This window comes from Chiloscyllium punctatum, chromosome 6 (assembly GCF_047496795.1).
Source record: "Chiloscyllium punctatum isolate Juve2018m chromosome 6, sChiPun1.3, whole genome shotgun sequence".
NCBI lineage: Eukaryota > Metazoa > Chordata > Chondrichthyes > Orectolobiformes > Hemiscylliidae > Chiloscyllium > Chiloscyllium punctatum.
In genome coordinates, this window is record NC_092744.1 from 33,895,475 (window position 1) to 33,915,883 (window position 20,409).

General features: G+C 44.1%; 1 pseudogene; it reads left to right on the forward strand.

Moving 5' to 3' along the window:
• On the forward strand, positions 1-164 carry LOC140479218 (U2 spliceosomal RNA; annotated as a pseudogene).
• The last annotated feature ends 20,245 nt before the right edge of the window (positions 165-20,409 follow it).

Consider the following 20,409-nt stretch of genomic DNA (forward strand, 5'->3'; position numbering starts at 1 on the left):
ATCGCTTCTCGGCCTTTTGGCTAAGATCTAGTGTAGTATCTGTTCTTATCAGTTTAATCATTGCTGGATTGTGATTGGACGTTGGAGGATCGTTTGGTTGTGCTGACCTGCTCTTGGTTGATCTTCATGCTGGCTTTGGCCTAACGCCAATTCAGGGACCTGCCAACCTCAGAGCTATGGCCTCGACAGATGCCCGCAGCCCTGGCCAGGGAGTTCGAAACACAGTCAGGGTGACTGTGAAGAAGATTGAGGATCGTACGCCGCTCGACTGCACCCTGTTTATTAAGAAGGTACTGTTGGGATGCTGTGGGTTTGCTGCTGCGGACGGGAAACATCGAAGAGCTCAAGAGGGATTACGCAGGTTGGAGAACCGTGAAGCCCCTCTTTGAGTCTCCAGCGGACTGGTGGGAAACGGTAAAAGGGAACATCAAGAGGTTCTTTACCCTCAAAGGTGTCCAGGAGGCGAGAGAGAGGCGGGGAAAACTGTCCCAGCTCCAGGAAAGTATGCAGAACCTGCTCCTGCTGCAGACGATGGGGGTCGATGTCACGGAGGACCTCAAGGAGGTGAAGGGCCAGCAAGCCTCGCTCTTTGCCTCGGAGGCCTCCAAGATAATCTTCCGGTCCAGGGTCCGCTCGGTGGAGCAGGACGAGACGTGCTCACGTTTCTTCTTCCAGAAGGTGCACAAAGAGAGCTCCGTGCTCAACAGCCTGAAGAAAGAAGATGGCTCGGTAACGTCAACTCAGGCTGACGTCATGAGGATCAGCAAATCCTTCTACGCCAGCCTGTATGACTCGAAGCCAACCGACAGCGCGGCCTCCCAGTCGTTCCTGTCCTCTATCACGGAGGTCCTAGATGACGGAACACGAGAGAGGCTGGACCAGCCGCTATCTCTGGATGAACTGACCAAGGCCCTCGAGTCCTTCGAAAAGAATAAAACTCCCGGAAGCGACGGCTTACCGGTCGAGGTTTATTCCGCTCTCTGGGACTTGATCGGCCAGGACCTGCTGGAGGTGTGTGTCAGTATGCTTCGGGCAGGTACCATGAGTGAATCCATGAGGAAAGGCATCATCACCCTCGTCTACAAGCGGAAGGGGGAGAGGGAGGAAATTAGAAATTGGAGACCGATCTCACTGTTAAATGCAGACTACAAAATCTTGTCAAAGATCATCGCCAACCGGGTCAGGTCTGCTCTGGGATCGGTGATCCACCCGGACCAAACCTGTGCTGTACCGGGCAGGAAGATCTCTGAGAGTCTCGCACTCCTCAGGGATACGATCGCCTACGTGCAGGACAGGGGGGTGGACACCTGCCTCATCAGCCTGGACCAGGAGAAAGCCTTTGACAGGATATCGCATACATATATGAGGGATGTCCTCTCCAAAATGGGCTTTGGGGATGGAATCGGAAATTGGATCAGACTGCTCTACACCAACATTGTCAGTGCAGTCTCAATCAATGGGTGGGAATCAGATAGCTTCCCTGTAAGATCTGGAGTCAGGCAGGGATGCCCCCTCTCACCCGCCTTGTTTGTGTGTTGCATAGAGCCATTTGCCGAATCCATCAGGAAGGATGCGAGCCTGAGAGGGGTGACTATTCCTGGCAGCGGGGGCCTGCAGGTTAAGGCCTCCCTGTACATGGATGACATCGCTGCTTTCTGCTCGGATCCGCTGTCCGTGCACAGACTCGTGTGCATCTGCGACCAGTTCGAACGGGCCTCGGGGGCCAAGGTAAACCGAGGCAAGAGCGAGGCCATGCTCTTTGGGAACTGGGCCGACCAATCCTCTATCCCCTTCACCGTCAGGACTGACCACCTGAAGGTGCTGGGTATTTGGTTCGGGGGGGCTGGGGCGTGCGCCAAGACCTGGGAGGAGCGGATCAGGAAGATGAGACAGAAACTAGGCAGATGGGGGCAACGGTTGCTCTCCATCGCGGGAAAAAACCTGGTCATCAGGTGTGAGGTACTCTCAGTATTGCTATATGTGGCACAGGTCTGGCCTATCCCCAGGACCTGTGCCGCCGCAGTCACCCGGGCCATCTTCCAATTCATTTGGAGATCAAAGATGGACCGGGTCCGAAGAGACTCTATGTACAAAGACCGGTGCAATGGGGGAAAAAACACGCCCAATGCCACCCTCACCCTGATGGCCACCTTTGTGTGTGGCTGCATCAAGCTGTGCGTGGATCCCCGGTACGCAAACACCAAGTGTCACTATGTACTGAGGTTCTACCTGTCCCCGGTGTTGCGAAGGATGGGCCTGGCCTCGCTGCCGCGGAACGCTCCGAGTAGTTGGACCGTTCCGTATCACCTGTCCTTCGTGGAGAAATTTATGAGGAAAAACACCTTTGACCACAAGTCCATCAGGAAGTGGTCAGCACGTAGCGTCCTTGAGACCCTTCGGGAAAAGGAGAGGGCGGATCCTGTCGAGCGGTTCCCTGAGCAGACTGTCAAAGCCATTTGGTAGAATGCCTCATCGCCAGAACTTTCCAACAAGCACCAAGACGTGGCTTGGCTGGTGGTGAGAAAGGCTCTGCCTGTGAGATCCTTTATGCACGCCCGGACTCTCTGCCGCACCGCACGCTGCCCTCGAAGTGGCTGCGGGGGGGACGAGACTGTCACACACCTCCTTCTGGAATGTGCCTATGCAGAGGAAGTCTGGAGAGGAATGCAGTGGTGCTTGTCGAGGTTTGTCCCGAGCAGCGCCGTGACGCGGGACTCCGTGCTCTACGGCCTGTTCCCCGGGACTCACACCGAGACGAACATTAACTGCGCCTGGAGGATAATCAACTCGGTGAAGGACGCTCTCTGGGCGGTCCGAAACCTGTTGATCTTCCAGCTGAAGGAGTTGACCCCGACCGAGTGTTGCAGACTGGCACATTCCAAGGTCCAAGACTACGTGTTGAGGGACGCGCTGAAGCTTGGGGCAGCTGCCGCCAAGGCGCAGTGGGGAAAGACCACCGTGTAAGATCGGCCTGCCTAAAGAAGAACAGGGGGCCCGTGCGGACGTTTTTTTGGGCTCTGCTGATGCCTCAGCCAAATATATGTATATATACAAGATTGAAAAATGCACAGGATTGTAAATGACAAGGATAAAGTCGAATCTGTGTTTGTAAATATGGACATATGTATGGCATGATCAAATGTACAGACCATCAAATCAATTTATGAATAAAGTACGTGTACTGCCTGCAGGATTTCCCTGGGGCAGGCTACTTTGATGTGACCTTCAGAAGCGTGAAGCAGTGCGAACAGCTCCTGAAGGTCTTCAAGGAGAAGGAAGGGGAGCCGCTGTTTTCCATCTTGTCGGCGACCCCATTGTGTGTGCTTCCTGCACAGAGGAATCGGGTTGTTACAATCCAAATGTACAACCCCTATGTTCCAGCGGCTGATGTCCTGACCTTCCTGGGAAGGTATGTCCAAGTTGAGGGAGAAGCCACTGATGTGATCGACCCCTTTGGGATCTGGACCAGTAAGCGGCAGGTCAGGGTAACTCTGAGGGCCGATGACAGTGGGAACATCCTCCACCCACCCTCGAGCTTCGCAATTGGAGGGAGCAGAGGCTACCTGACATATGCAGGGCAGCCGAAAGTGAGCCGAACCTGCGGGAAGTCGGGACACGTGGCAGCGGATTGCAAAGGGACCATCTGCAGGAACTGCAAACAGGAGGGTCACTTGACTAAGGACTGTCAGGAAGAAAAGAGCTGCAACCTGTGTGGAGAGGCGGGCCATATGTATAAGACCTGCCCAAGACGGGGGGGCCCCACTTACGCACAGATGGCTGGAGGTGGCAATGTGAGCCGTGGACCCCCAAAGACCAGTAAGGTGCACCCAGACAGCAGGGAAACGGAGTCTGGTGGCACCCAGAAAGAAGAACAGGATGGAGTGGAGGAGGCAGCAGCCAGTGGAGAGACACAGCAGCTGATCCTAGCTCTAACCGGGCAGATGGAAGAAATGGAGGAGGAGGTAATCAAGCAGGCAGAGGAGTGGATACCTGTTAAAAACTGGAAGAGGAAATCTTGCCAGGCTCCCAAAGCCCCCCAGCAAAAGGGGAAAAGACAGCTGCATGAGGGAGGGACGGCCAGCTCTTCGGAGGGGGAAGATGGACGCAAAGAAGGCCATCACCACCAGAAGAAGAGACAGAGCGCCGTCGGTAAAGAGGAGGGCATTTCCTCCCAACCAGGAAACAACGGACCCCCCCAAGTCCACCCTCCACCCAGTGAGAACCAGGGGGTACCCACTGCCCCACAACTACAGGCAACCGAGAGCTGTGATTCTCTGACAGTCCCATTGTCAGACACAGAACTGGACAGGGAGGACCCTTGCCTTGGCTCAATGACACCAGAGCGGGCAAATGACCCCGGTGAGGAGCTGGATAACTACCTCAACCCAGCGAAGGTCCAGCAATTCGTGCTTACCATGGGGATGTAGACAGCCACCCCAGAGACAGGACAGTCAAATGGACAATGGTAACCCCATAAACTGGGGGTTAAAGAAGTTTCATTTGCTTTCATATAACAGGGCACCCACTCAGTAGGTGGGTTCCGCTGAAGCCACAGCCAAATACCAAGAGACTGGATAGTTAATAAATAACTGTTAATAGGATAACTATAAATTTGATTGATTCAATCTGTGCTTTGTAATGTTAAGACATGCAATGTATATAACTATGAACGACATGGAAAATTGTACAAGTACCAAAGATTTATTTATATGAATAAAGTATATTTTGAAATATTAAAAAAAAACACTGATTGCCAACACTTGTATGAGTGTATACCACCCTTTAAAGATGGTGCAAACACAAGAGACATGGTCTTTCAGTGGTTATCTGTATAGTATTAAATAGTTCTGGGAAAATAGAGGGAAAATCGCACATGAGGGACACCACAGAAGTGGTTAGGTAGTTAATGAGGCAAAGATACAGCAAGAAATTTCACTAGGCCTTGTAACAAAAGCCCTCCTAAAAAATTTGATCGCAACTGACACTTAACCAAAGAAATGTAAAATTCAGACCCACATGTTGCACTGTGCACAGGAAACAGTTTCCTTGCATCCTACTGAAAACAGCTTCACCTAAATCTAGAATGTCAGGAACTGTTTTGTGTTTCTCCCTTCTAAAAATTGTTTTGAACTTGATCACATTGCATTTGCTACTAAATATTCACACACCTTTAGACTGTTTATTAAAGCTGACTTATTGCTAATTTAGTTTAGTGCAGTGAAAAGTTTTGTTTTGCTTGCAGTACAGACAGATCATAACACACCAAGATGTGTTGACTGTTCATTGGATGATTGAACAGAGTGAGGAATACAAAATTATGGCTGCAAAGAAGGTGCTCAAAATGCCAGATCAACATTAAATTTAAAATTTGAGAGGTCCATTCAGAGACATTGAAACATGGAAGATAGGAGCAGGAGGCCATTCGGCCCTCTGAGCCTGCTCCATCATTTATCATGGTCATGGCTGATCATCCAACTCAATAACCTAGTCCTGCTTTCTCCCCATAACCTTTGATTCCCATTTCCCCCCAAGTGCTATATCCAATCGCCTCTTAAATACACCCAATGTTTTGACATCCACTATGTCCTGTTGTAATGAATTCCACAGGCTCACCACTCTTTGGATGGAGAAATATCTCCTCATCTTCATCCTAAATGATTTACCAAGAATCCTCAGACTGTGACTGCTGATTCTAGACACACTCACCATCGGGTATAAATTCCCTGCATCTACCCTGTCTGGTTCTGTTAGAATTTTATAAGTTCAGATGAGATTACCCGCATCCATCTGAACGCCTGTGAAAACAATCCGAACCTAATCAATCCCTCCTCATATGTCAATCCCACCATCCCCGGAATCAGCATGGTAAATATTCGCAGCACTCCTTTGAGAGCAAGAGCATCCTTCCTCAGAAAAGAAGAACAAAACTGCACACAATATTCTAAATGGGCCTCACCATAGCCCTGTATAACTACAACAACATATACCCGCTCCTGTACTTGAAACTTCTCGCAATGAAAGCCAACACACCATTTGCTCTCTTTACTGCCTGCTGCACCTGCATGCTTACCTTCAGTGACTGGTGCTCAAGTACACCCAGGTCCCACTGCACACTCCCCTCTCCCAATTTACAGCCATTCAAATAGTAATCTGCCTTCTTGTTTTTGCTTCCAAAGTGAATAACGTCACATTTATCCATATTATACTGCATCTGCCATTGATTTGCCCACTCATCCAACCTATCCAGATCATACTGAAGGATCACTGCATCTTCATCATACAACTTCCCATCCAACTTCGAATCATCTGCAAACTTTGAGATGTTCGATTTTGTTCCCTCATCCAAATCATTAACATACATTGTGAATAGCTGGGGTCCCAGCACTGATCCCGGTGGCACCCTGCTATTTACTGCCTGTCAATTTGAAAAGGACAAATAATTCCTACTCATTGTTTCCTCTCTGTCAACCAGTTTTCTATCCATCTCAATACACCTCCCACAATCCCATGTGCTTTAATATTGCATAATAATCTCTTTTGTGGGACTTTGTCAAACACTTCCTGAAAGTCCAAATATACCACAATGACTGGCTCCCCTTTGTCAACTTTAATAGTTACATCTTCATTGAATTCCAACAGATTTGTCAAGCATGATTTCCCTTTCATAAATCCATGCAGACTCTGTCTGATCCCGTCACTGCTTTCTAAAGTCTTTGATCATGGATTCAAGGTTTTTCCTGACTATCGATGTTAGGCTTGCTGGTCTGTAATTCCCTGGTTTCTCTCTACCTCCTTCTTTGAATATTGAAGTGACATTAGCAACCCTCCAATGTGCAGGGACTCTTCCAGAGTCGATAGAATTGCAGAGACAGTGGAGTCGAAGCTGTTCTTGAACCTGTTGGAACATACGTTTAAGTTTTTGTTTCATCTGCCTGATGAAAGAGGTTAGAAGGATTATATCTAGAGTAGGAGGCATCTTTGACGATGTTGGCTGCCTTTCTGCAGCATTGAGAGGTGTAGATGGAGTCAGTGGATGGATGATTGGCTGGTGTGATGGTCTGGGCTATATTCGCAATTTTCTGTTGTTTTGGACCAATGGCTAAAAAGCAGCTAATACTAAAACAGTAATGAAATCCATAACCACTGCTGATAACAAGCTTCATTCCACATAGTGGTATAGAAAATAGGGAGCACAAAAATGTATATTTAATACTGAGTTGATAATGTTGTCTGCTTCATAAAACTTTAAAGGAAACATTTGGAGAACAGGAAAACAAGAGAATGGAAAAGATACCTATATCAAATGGCACTGAGAAAATACCAACGCCAAATGACTCTCAGTGATGAGTTAATTCACTTTTGGAAGAAATAGTTTTGCAATGAGTTAATCAACTACTGTCAAACCTGATGAATCCACAGGCATTTCTAGAATGTCCCAATTACTCACCTGTGTTTAGTACAAATGGAATGAGGAAATAAAGTATGACTTGTTGATTTGTAAAGAGCCAAAGATAAGAGAAAAGATAAGTGAAATTTATACAGTGCTGGATAATTTCACAGTTTAAGTAAAGATCACCTGAATAAATTAACTTAGGAAAAGCACCAATGACTAGAAAATATTTTGGTTTTGTGCAACAAAAGTAAAAGCCATTGCGTTTTATACCAGAAGAGCTTTGGCACGAAAGATAAAGAACTAGATCTGTACAGTGTTTTCAATATAATGATAACATTCATTCATTTTATTAGATCTTGGGGAACAAATGCCAAAACCAGAAAATTGGACTCCCCAGCACCATTTTATCATGATGAGATATTTTGGCTCAGAAAAATGGTGGCTACTCTACAACCAGCTACCAATATGGTGACAATAAAGTATAATCACTGTCAAACAAAATGGAAAATTGGCTGTGTATGTCCTGCCTACAAAATGGAGGACAAATCCAATTGAGCCAGTTACCGCCCCAACAATCTATTCTCAATCTTTCCTTAGTAATAGAAAGTGTCCTTGACAGTGTGACCAAACAACATTTACTCAGCAACAACCTGCTCGTGGATATCCAGTTGGGTTCTGCTAGGATCACGTGGATCCAGACTTCATAACCAGCTAAACTAATTGAAGCCATCTGTCCTGTGTTTGAGTTTGTAATTGCATTGGTCTCAGCCTGTGGTAAGTGAGAGGGGAGCGGAATCAACTGTAGCTTCTATTCTGATCATTATTTACTGACCTAATGCTGAAAGGTGCCTTTATGTTGATGATGTGTGACACATAGTCAGGCTCTATCATTGACAAGGTATACACATGAAGAATGCTCCCTTGAGTAAGGCAACGGAGTGCTGACAATACAGGAGGAATTCTACACCAGTATAAATCAGCATGCTCAGGAAAGAAAGGGAGAATAATGAAAATATGAAAAGACCATTCATTGAAAGTATCTAAAGGCTATTGTTAATTGGTTCGTTATGTCTCAGGATACAGGATGAGATTCAGGGGACCAGTGACCAAACACAAAATGAGTATTTTAGTTGTTTGTGATTGGTAAAGTATTCAAAGAATTGTTTGAGCTCACCTTAATTTTAGAATGACATTGTAGAATCTGAAAATGTTCCAAGGAAGATTACAATAATAAAAGCAAGCCTAACAAGGTTGTCATGCCATTCATAATCAGAATAGCAATTTCAGGTAGAAACAGGTACTTGCTTATTGCTCAAGACAATGGGTGATAAGAATATGAGGAAGTAACCCTCAATTTCAGTGAATAAGAAGGAAATGATGAAGTAAACTGATTTTAAATATTTTAGATCTGTAATCTGAGCAGAATAGAGTTGAAGATACTGGCAAAATTTGACCTCTACAGCTAATTGAAATCCTTATCTTAATTGAGAATTTGTAAGAATTAACAGTGGGTATCTGGAGTAGTACATATTTTTACACCATTTATCACATTATTCTAAATTGTTAGTTTCAGGTGTATGCTTTCCAGTGTGTTGATATGGCTAGTTCAGTTAAATGTCGAGAGTGTGGTGCTGGAAAAGCACAACAAGTCAGGCTGCATCAGAGGAGCAGGAGAATTGATGTTTCAGGCATAAACCCTTCACTAGGAATGAGGCTTGTGGACCAGGGAGCTGAGAGATAAATCGGGGGGTGCTGTTGGGGGATAGTGGATAGCTCTACCCTTCTCTCCAACCTATCACCTTTTCCTTCACCTTCATCTACCGACCACATTCTCAGCTGCCTTCCACCTTAATCCCACCCTCCTCCCATTTATCTCTCAGCCTCCCCAGCCCACAAGCCTCATTCCTGATGAAGGACTTATGCCCGAAATGTTGATTTTCCTGCTCCTTGGATGCTACCTGACCTGCTGTATCTTTCTAACACTGCACTCTCAACTCTGATCTCCAGCATCTGCAGTCCTCACTCTCTCCTAGTTCAGTTAGCTACGAGTCAATGGCAGTACCTCAGCGATATTGTGATTCCTGAAAATCAGGGAGAGGTGATTCATTATCCTTTTTCTTGAAATGTGTATTCTTTGGTGTTTATTTCTATGAATATTATCTTCCATTTCGCAACCCACGGCTGGATGTTTTCCAAGGAATTGGGGGGCATAGAAAGAGGGTTTAGAGAGCTGAGGAAGGTACGTGAAGGTGGACAGAAGATGTGCAGTGGGATGCAGAGAAAGTTTATACAAAATAAAGCAGTCTTGATGGCAACCACATTATAGAAGCAGCAGGACATTAGTCTGTTAAATCAGGCTGCCTTGATTGGGTTTTATGTTGCAAAATGATGCTATTTTTATAGAGTTGTACAGCACGGAAACAAACCCTTCAGTCCAAATTAAACTACTACCATCCACCTGCACTTGGCCCATATCCTTCCAAACATTTCTTATTCATGTATTTATTTAATTTTTTTTAAACATTGTAACTGTATCTATATCCATCACTTCCTCTGGAAGTTAATTCCACATACTAACCACTCACTGCTTAAAAAATGTTTCCCCTCATGTCTTTTTTCAATCTTTCTCCTCTCACCTTAAATACATGCCCCCGAATCATGGAATACCCCACTCAAGGGTAAAGACACCTGCCATTCACCTTATCTGTACCATTCATTATTTTATAAACCTCTCTCAGGTCATCACCCAACTTCCTATGGCTCCAGCGAAAAGGTCCCAGCCTATCCAGCCGCTCCTTATACCTCAAACCCTCCATTCCTGGCAACATCCTGGTAAATTTCTTCTGAACCCTCTCCAGCTTAACATTATCCTTCTTTTAACAGGGAGACCAAAACTGGACACAGTACTCAAAAAAAAGCCTCACCAACATCCTGTACAACCTCAACATAATGTTCCCAATTCCTCTACTCAAAGATCTGAGCAGTGAAGGTAAGCATGCTAAACACCTTCTTAACTACCCCAATTATATGCTCATGAATCTTAGAATAGAAGAAGAGTACACAGAAATAAATGGGACTATTTTTGCCATGCAAATAATAGAATAATAGAAAGGTATTTTTTTTTAATTCAGGGGCAGCCAATTTACCTTCCTATGTCCCAAATAGAAGCAATTTTCATTCCTAGTCAGCATCTTGCCAGTGGTTGAATGATGCCTCACTTCACGCACAGCTGCCAGCTTTATGGAGGCAGCCTGTTTGCACCAATCCATCGGAGCCAGAACTGCAGTCCGAAAGGAAAAGGTCATGGACATCTAAAGCCATCCCCACAACTCCAGTGATCCAAATGGAGGTGTTCACCTCCAGTCCAAGAGCCCCACCACTTTTCATTCATTCTGATGGCTCTGAGAAACCCATCGTTCTTACATGCCCTGGCAATCATGGAGTCATAGACTAATAGAGATGTACAGCACAGTTTCTTCCCTACTTCAGTACTCGAATTTGACAAACTTCGAGAGCTTGCTCATCCTGTTTAGTCAGAACATGAGTAGAGGCCAGTTCGGACCAGGGAAATAATTCTCTGCATGTAACAGAATTCCAGCACAAGAGTCAGGAAAGGAAAGGTCACAGAGCTGAGTAACAGCAAGAGCGGTGTAGTATATCTTCAACAAAAACAGCATTGATGAACATCTTCACAGGTCTACAAGCAGGTTGACGGGCTGAGTAGGTCGAGGGTGTGATGCTGGAAAAGCACAGCAGGTCAGGCAGCATCCACCCTAGCAGGAAAATTGACGTTGATTCTCCTGCTCCTCAGATGCTGCCTGATCTGCTGTGCTTTTCCAGCACCACACTCTCAACTCTGATCTCCAGCATCTGCAGTCATCATTTTCTCCTGGCTGAGTGTGTTATTCTTGTTTTATAATTCCCTCCAAGTAAAGGAATTTGGTTAAATTAGGCAATTCAGTTATTAGGCTGATCTTTTATAAGTTTGTTTTCAATTCAATAAGTTTTAAGTAGGCCTAAGTCTAAGTAGATTCTGGATTAGTGGTGCTGGAAGAGCACAGCAGTTCAAGCAGCATCCAAGTAGCTTCGAAATCGACATTTCGGGCAAAAGCCCTTCATCAGGAATAAAGGCAGTGAGCCTGAAGTTTTTACCTAAGTCTAAGTAGAGTCAAAGAGATATACAGTATGGAAACAGACCCTTTGGTCCAACTTGTCCATGCCGACCAGCTATCCCAACCCAATCCACTCCCATCTGCCAGCACCCTGCCCATATCCCTCCAAACCCTTCCTATTCAGATACCCATCCAAATGCCTTTTAAATGTTGCAATTGTACCAGCCTCCACCACATCCTCTGGCAGCTCATTCCATACACGTACCACCCTCTGTGTGAAAAGGTTGCTCCTTAGGTCTTTTTTATATCTTTCCCCTCTCACTCTAAACTGATGCCCTCCAGTTCAGGATACCCCCACCCCAGGGAAAAGACTTTGCCTATTTATCCTATCCATGTCCCTCATACTTTTATAAACTTCCATAAGATCACCCCTCAGCCTCCAACACTCCAGGAAAAAAGCCCCAGCCTGTTCAGCCTCTCCCTATAGCTCAAATCCTCCAACTCTAGCAATATCCTTGTAGATCCATTCTGAACCTGTTCACATTTCGCAACATCTTTCCAATAGGAAGGAGAGCAGAATTACACGCAATATTCCAACAGTGGCCTAACCAATGTCCTGTACAGCAGCCTACATGACCTCCCAACTCCTGTACTCAATACTCTGACCAATAAAGGAAAGCATACAAAACACCTTCTTCACTATCCTATCTACCTGTGACTCCACTTTCAAGGAGCTACGAACCTGTACTCCAAGATCTCTTTGTTCAGCATCACTCCCTAGGACCTTACCATTAAGTGTATAAGCCCTGCTAAGATTTGCTTTCCCAAAGTGCAGCACCTCATATTTATCTAAATTAAACTCCATCTGCTACTTCTCAGTATATTGGCCCATCTGGACCAGATCCTGTTATAATCTGAGGTGACCCTCTTCGCTGTCCACTACACCTCTAATTTTGGTGTCATCTGCAAACTTACTAACTGTACCTCTTATGCTCGGATACAAATCATTTATATAAATGACAAAAAGTAGAGGACCCAGAACCGATTCTTGTGGCACTCCACTGGTCACAGGCCTCCAGTCTGAAAAACAACCCTCCACCACCACCCTCTGTCTTCTACCTTTGAGCCAGTTCTGTATCCAAATGGCTAGTCCTCCCTGTATTCCATGAGATCTAACCTTGCTAATCAGTCTCTCATGGGGAACCTCATTGAATGCCTTACTGAAGTCCATATAGATCACATTTACCACTCTGCCCTCATCAATCTTCCTTGTTACTTCTTCAAAAAACTCAATCAAGTTTGTGAGACATGATTTCCCATGCACAAAGCCATGTTGACTATTCCTAATCTGTCCTTGCCTTTCCAAATACATGTACATCCTGTCCCTCAGGATTCCCTCCAAAATGTTGCCCACCACCGACGTCAGGCTCACTGGTCTATAGTTCCCTGGCTTGTCCTTACCACCCTTCTTAAACATTGACACCACGTTAGCCAACCTCCAGTCTTCCGGCACCTCACCTGTGACTATCAATGATACAAATATCTCAGCAAGAGGCCCAGAAATCACTTCTTTAGCTTCCCACAGAGTTCTCAGGTACACCTGATCAGATCCTGGGGATTTATCCACCTTTATGCATTTCAAGACATCCAGCACTTCCTCCTCTGTAATACGGACATTTTACAAGGTGTCACCATTTATTTCCCTACACTCTATATCCTCCATATCCTTTTCCACAGTAAATACTGATGCAAAATACTCATTTAGTATCTCCCCCATTTTCTGCGGCTCCATACAAAGGCCGCCTTGTTGATCTTTGAAGGGCCGTATTCTCTCCCTAGTTACTCTTTTGTATTAATATATTTGTAAAAACCCTTTGGATTCTCCTTAATTCTACTTGCCAAAGCTATCTCATGTCCCCGTTTTGCCCTCCTGATTTCCCCCTTAAGTATACTCCTACTGCCTTTATCCTCTTCTAAGAATTCATTTGATCTATCCTGTCTGTACCTGACATATGCTTCCTTCTTTTTCTTAACCAAACCCTCAATTTCTTTAGTCATCCAACATTCCCTATACCTACCAGCCTTTCCTTTCACCCTGACAGGAATATACTTTCTCTGGACTTTCGTTATCTCATTTCTGAAGGCTTCCCATTTTCCAGCCATCCCTTTACCTGTGAACATCTGCCCCCAATCAGCTTTTGAAAGTTTTAGATTAGATTACTTTAGATTAGATTACTTACAGTGTGGAAACAGGCCCTCCGGCCCAACAAGTCCACACCGCCCCGCCGAAGCGTAACCCACCCATACCCCTACATCTACATCTACATCTACATCTACATCTTACCTAACACTACGGGCAATTTTAGCATGGCCAATTCACCTAACCTGCACATCTTTGTGACTGTGGGAGGAAACCGGAGCACCCGGAGGAAACCCACGCAGACACGGGGAGAACGTGCAAACTCCACACAGTCAGTCGCCTGAGGCGGGAATTGAACCCGGGTCTCCAGCGCTGCGAGGCAGCAGAGCTAACCACTGTGCCACCGTGCCGCCCACAAGTTCTTGCCTTACACCATCAAAATTGGCCTTACTCCAGTTTAGAACTTCAACTTATAGATCTGATCAATCCTTTTCCATCACTATTTTAAATCTAATAGAATTATGGTCGCTGGCCCCAAAGTGCTCCCTCACTGACAACTCAGTCATCTGTCTTGCCTTATTTCCCAAGAATAGGTCAAGTTTTACACCTTCTCTCGTAGGTACATCCACGTACTGAATCAGAAATTTTTTTGTACACACTAAACAAATTCCTCTCCATCTAAACCCTTAACACTATGGCAGTCCCAGTCTATGTTTGGAAAGTTTAAATCCCCTACCATAACTACCCTATTATTCTTACAGATAGCTGCGATCTCCTTACAAGTTTGTTTCTCAATTTCCATCTGACTATTGGGGGGTCTATAATACAATCCCAATAAGGTGACCATCCCTTTTTTATTTCTCAGTTCCACCCAAATAATTTCCCTGGATGTATTTCCAGGAATATCCTCCCTTAGCACAGCGATCTAGGTTTGTTCAATATATCATGTCAGTTGCATGACACAGTGATCTGTTGCTACAAATTCTGTTTCTTATCATCCTACTCCACAACCACCTGATGAAACAGCAGCACTCTGAAAGCTAGTGCTTTCAAATAAACCTGTTGGATCTGGTGTTCTGTGATCTTTAACTTTGTCCGCCCCAGTCCAACACCTGTACTTCCACATCATATTTTTGTGTCAGCATTCATCCTGCAGGAAATGTTCTGACCCTAAAAAAATGCAAATTATGTGTTTCAGAGCAAGTGATATCATAGTAATGCACCTCAGCCTGTTCATTCAGTCGGTGATAATTTGTCCAGCAGGATAGTAGAGATGAAGCCATTAGCAATAAAATCATGATATTTCTCGATTTACAGCATGAATAATTGAGTCTTACACATAACGTTTAACTGTACTGGTTCCTCTATCCCAACTACACCAGCTCCCCTACTCCTCATGTCCGACCCCCAGCTCCCCCTTGGTTCCATTCCCCATTTCCAGCCCAGGTCACAGATTTCTCACACCAGCCCCATTTCTTGGCTGCTCTTCCCACAACCATTCCATCCCTCCTAGCTCCTCAGTCAGACCAGTCTGGAATACAGACTACTAGTCCCTTCATCAAGTGCTATTTCTGACACTACTGAGATTGAGGAACTGGGTGTGGGCTGGAGGAATCAGATGGCCTTAATATGTGAGTGACAGATCCCAGACAATAGAAGATTTCAGGAAAGTCAAAGGCCAAAGGTAACTGTTGCATAACCTGTGCATGCCTGCACTTTCTGTAAATGTCTCTCTCTTCCTCTTTTAGTTCTAATTCCATTCCTCTGTCTCAGAGTTTAGAAGCTTATAAACAGTTTACAAAATGGTGGGGGAGTAAAAATGGTTCAGGATAGTAGGGGACTGAACATATTCCTCAAGAGATGTGTTGGAACCCCTTAGAAGTCACAACATAATAATGCAGGAATTGCCTGGAAAGTGTATATTTCCAATGGGCGATTACTTTCCATCTGGGAACTCTCTGAGAAAGACTCCGAGTCTGAGTTACAAAGACTTTTTGGAGGGCTGTGTCTCACTGACCTGCATAATTATCCAGGAAATGTTAGACAGATAAAAACCAGTTCCAATCCTGAGTTACTGTAGAACTCGCCTCATTCTAATATTTCACTGTGACTCCCAGCTCACAATCTCTATTCCTCCCAACTGGATAATCCGAATGCCTAACACATCCCGAACTCACATTTGGCCTCTCAATTCAGATAAGTGTTAGGTGATGCACTTGTCGAGGCAAACAAGGCAAGGAAATGCATGATGTACAGTAGGGCCCTGGGAAGCATTGAAATATCAGAGGGACTTTGATGTGCATGTCCACTGGTCCCTTAACATAATGGGATAGGAAGTTAAAATGTTTAAGATACTTTCCTTATAGCCAAAGCACAGAATGCAAGACAGGAAGGTGATGCCAAAACAATATAAAATGTTCGTTCGGCCACAGCTAGTGTATTGTGTGCAGTTCTGGAATGCAAGTTATACGAGATATATGATTGCACTGGAGAGGGTGCAGAGGAGATTTTCCAGGATATTGCCTGGACTGGAAAGCTTTAGTTATGAAGTGGGATTCGTAAGACTGGGGTCATTTTCATTGGGGCATTGATTACTGAGGGGAGGGTCAAGATCGAGATATGTAAAATTATGAAGGGCAGAGACAGGAAGAGACTTTTCCCATTGGGAGGAGGATCAATGACGGGGAGCACGTAAGTGGCAGAAGGTTTAGAGGGGATGTGAGGAAGACCTTTTTCCACCAGAGGGTGGTGGGAATCGGGAACTCACTAACTGTAAGGATGCTCAAGGCAAAAACCCTCAAAACAGTTCAGAAGGATTCAGATGTGCACTTGCAACGCCAAGGCATTCAAAACTACAGGCTAAGTGCTGGAAAATAGGATTAGAAATAGTTAGATGGCTGGTTTTGACTGGCATGGACTCGATGGGGTGAAGGGCCTTCTGTGCTGTACACCTCAGCGACTCTCATTCCTGATGAAGGGCTCCTGACTGAAACATCGATTTTCCTGCTCCTCAGATGCTGCCTGACCTGCTGTACATTTCCAGCACCACACTAATCTTGACTCCAATTTCCAGCATCTGCAGTCCCCACGTTCGCCTACCTCAGTGACTCCGCTAGACCCCCTCACTCGGCGAAAGTAAAGACTGCAGATGCTGAAGATTAGAGCCAAGAGTGTGGTGCTGGAAAAGCACAGCAGGTCAGGCAGTATCCGAGGGACAGGAGAATTTTGGGCAAAAGCCCTTCATCAGACTCCTTAACTGTTCACCTATTTCCGAACCCTCACAAATGTGGCATCCTACTCCTCACCCACTAACTTCACACACTTAGCTTCTCTCTGCATCTTCTCCATGACACCTGGACCCTTTAAACTATTTTTTCTTTTAAACCAGATAACAGCAGCAAGTGCTGAGGTTTGGCTTCTGCAAAGAAGCCTTCCAAAGATTTCTGCATTTGGTGAGTTTGGGTCCGAAGTAGGCATTCCAACTCAGATCCAAAGATTTGGGGGTATTGTAATTAAGGAAAAGGTGTATGAGGTATTGGATGGAATACATCCTGTGAAGATTGAAGTATTTATTATCTTACAACTGGATAAACAAGCACTGAAATTGAAATGCATCCCAAGTTAGTAATTTGAACAAGATAGAAAATAGCACAGGCTTTAACCATCATTTTCAAATCCTGTCAGGCAACATCTTGATTTCAGAGGGCTAGAACATTACCAGAGCGGGAATAAAAGCGAAATACTGTGGATGCTAAAAATCTGAAATAAAAACAGAGAATGTTGGAGAAACTCAACAGCACCTATGGAGCGAAAAACAGACTTAATGCATCGAGTCGCCTTCAGAGCTACTATTGTTACATTGTTGTTTAAAACATGAAGAGAGATAACCAGAGTAATTCAAACCTGTCAACCTAAGCTCTGGGATGGTCAAGTTAAAATTCTGGGTGACAGCAAAAATTCTCATTTACAGTCAGTAAATATTTGATAAGAGAAGCTTGTATCAGACTAAGGTGAATGAATTTATTTGAGGAGCTAGAAGGAGTGTTAATGAAGATAGCACATTTGGTATAATCAATATCGATTTTCACAAGACCTATGATTTTGTCCCTCATGAGAGACTGATCTGAAAATTAGTATGTCCTGGGATCCAAGCAATTTTGCTTTTGATGTGAGGCTAGTTTGTTTCATTTAAATCTTATTGCACAACTGCACATGTGAAATAGATAAGAGGCCAAATTGTACATTACCTCCTCAGGACCTTCTGAGGTCCTTATTAAAATCCATATATATAATTTGGGAATATGGTGGACTAGTGTTTAAGGTTTCTTGACTATTGTTTTCAACAGTAAGTGAAGTATGTCATCAGACAATCACCATCTCTTGCTTTGTAAATGTTTACATTCCTGAAGGTCTATTCAACAACAGGTAATTACTGATCAAGCATTAAACTGTTGAGACAGGCAGTGAACAATTGCAGCCATAGCAAATAAAACATCACCTCCTTAAGTAAATACAAGATAAAACTGATCCCATTTATCAGGTTATTCCCTAAAATAGTTCAATTGTGAGGCCCTGTGACAGCAACAACATGTACAAAATCTCAAATTTGGTCGAAAACAGATTATAGCCTGGGTGAACTTTGTGAACAATTACACCAAGTACAGTTCCTGGTAATCAAGTTAAAAATTAATATTTCAGAGCGGCCTTGCAAATGTGTGCAGCTGTCATGTGTGGCAGCAGTGATGATTAATAAAAACAAATGGAAAAATCAAAGATGCCAGTCACTGCATAATGCACATCTGAAAGGTTGTTCCCACCTGCATCTTGGATACAAACCTATTTGTGAAGGTGACAACAAGATCCAGGAATGGTTTCCCAACTAGAAGGATTGGCAAAATAATGATGTAGGGCCTGCAAGCCTAGCTCAGAATGTTCATCTCATGTTTCCACACACAAGAATATTTTTTGGCGAGACTATTAAAAAGAAAGATCATAAAAAACTTTTGTTTCAATGTTAGACAACAGCAAGTTTCCAGGTGATTTTATAGGTAGCCAGTTGTACACTATCTTAATCATCAACTTAAATTACCAAACATTGAGCTCCTCCTTGCTCAGTGATAATGTTTGACAACTGACTAATTTTGTTTTCATTTATATTGTAAAATAAATTTCTTAAGGTGGTTTAAAATGTTTTAAAACTGTTGCATTTTGATTTCTTACAGCTAAATTCAGTGGTACTGGACAATAAAACAAATAACGCAGAAAGCAATGTCTGTCATTATTCTTAAATACCCTGGGTGGTGATGTAGCTGATGAGAGGAATAGATGTTCCCATGTCAAAGTAGAACTGCAGAATAGAGTCATAGTCGTTGAATTGCATAGCACGGTAACAGACCCTTCAGTTCGACTCATCCTTGCTGACCAGATATCCTAAATTAATCTAGTCCCATTTGCCAGCATTTGGCCATATTCTTCTAAACCCTTCCTACTCATATACCCAAATCCTTCGAGTCCAGAATGTTGTCTGACACAGTTGACTGTCACTATTTCAGACCCATTTATGTTACTAATTGCCATAGAATTTAAATGCAACATATCAAAGTGCAGCAGCTTTAAAATACTTACAAGAAGATTGTATGACTATCCAGTGATAATTAAATGAACAGCGACAGAAAGTAAATAATTCCTAAATCATTATTTCTTTTTCTATTTTATTTGTAATTTCCAGTATCCACAGAATTGTGCTTTTGAAGTCAATAATTCTTGTTGGTCAGGTTTCACAAGATATTCTGTTCCCGTAGATGGGTGTGAGCTGCTGAAACCATGTTGAGAGAACAAAAGAAGTGAAATGATGCATTCAATTCACTGCATGCATCTTATATAATTAGTTGTGCCTGCTTTCAGTAAGCACAAGAATTCTGTATAGAAATATAGGAAATTGGAGCAAGTGTTGGCAGTTCGACCCTTCAACACTGTTTTGACATTCACTATGATCATATATATTTAAATTCACTCATGGGACTTGGATATGACTGGCTTGCCAGTATTTATTGCATATCCTCGGTTGCCCTGTAAAGGCTATTGAGAGCTGCCTTCTTGAAGCATTACAGTCTGTGCTGTAGATTAATCCTCAATGTCCTTGAGGAGGGATATTGAGGAATTTGACCTAACAATAATGCTAATCAAGCAGGATGCTTTGTCCTGGATGGTATCAAGCTTCTTGAGTGTTAGAACTGCTGCACCCATGCAGACAGGTGGGAAGATTCCATCAGACTCCTGATTGGACCTTGTAGGTATTGGATTGGCTATGGGGAATCAGGAGATGAGTTACATACCACAGTATTCCTAGCCTCTGACCTGCTCTTGTAGCCATTGTGTTTACGTGGTGAGTCCAGTTGAGTTTATGATCAATGATAATCATACGTGTGTTGATAGTAGGGGATTCACTGATGGTAACACCATCAAATGTCAAGGGGTGATTGTGAATTGTCTCGTACTGGAGATAGTTGTTGCCTGGCATTTGTGTGCCATGAATGTTACTTACCACTTGTCAGCCCAAGCCCAAGATATTGTCCTGATCCTGTTGCATTTAAATATGGACTCCTTCAGAATCTGAGGAGTCACAAACGATGCTGAACCTGGTGCAATCATCCCCAGTTCTGACCTTATGATGGAGGAACAGTTATTGATGAAGCAGCTGAAGATGATTGAGCCGATAATACTACCCCGAGGAACTCTTGCAGAGACAACCTGAAGCTGTAAAG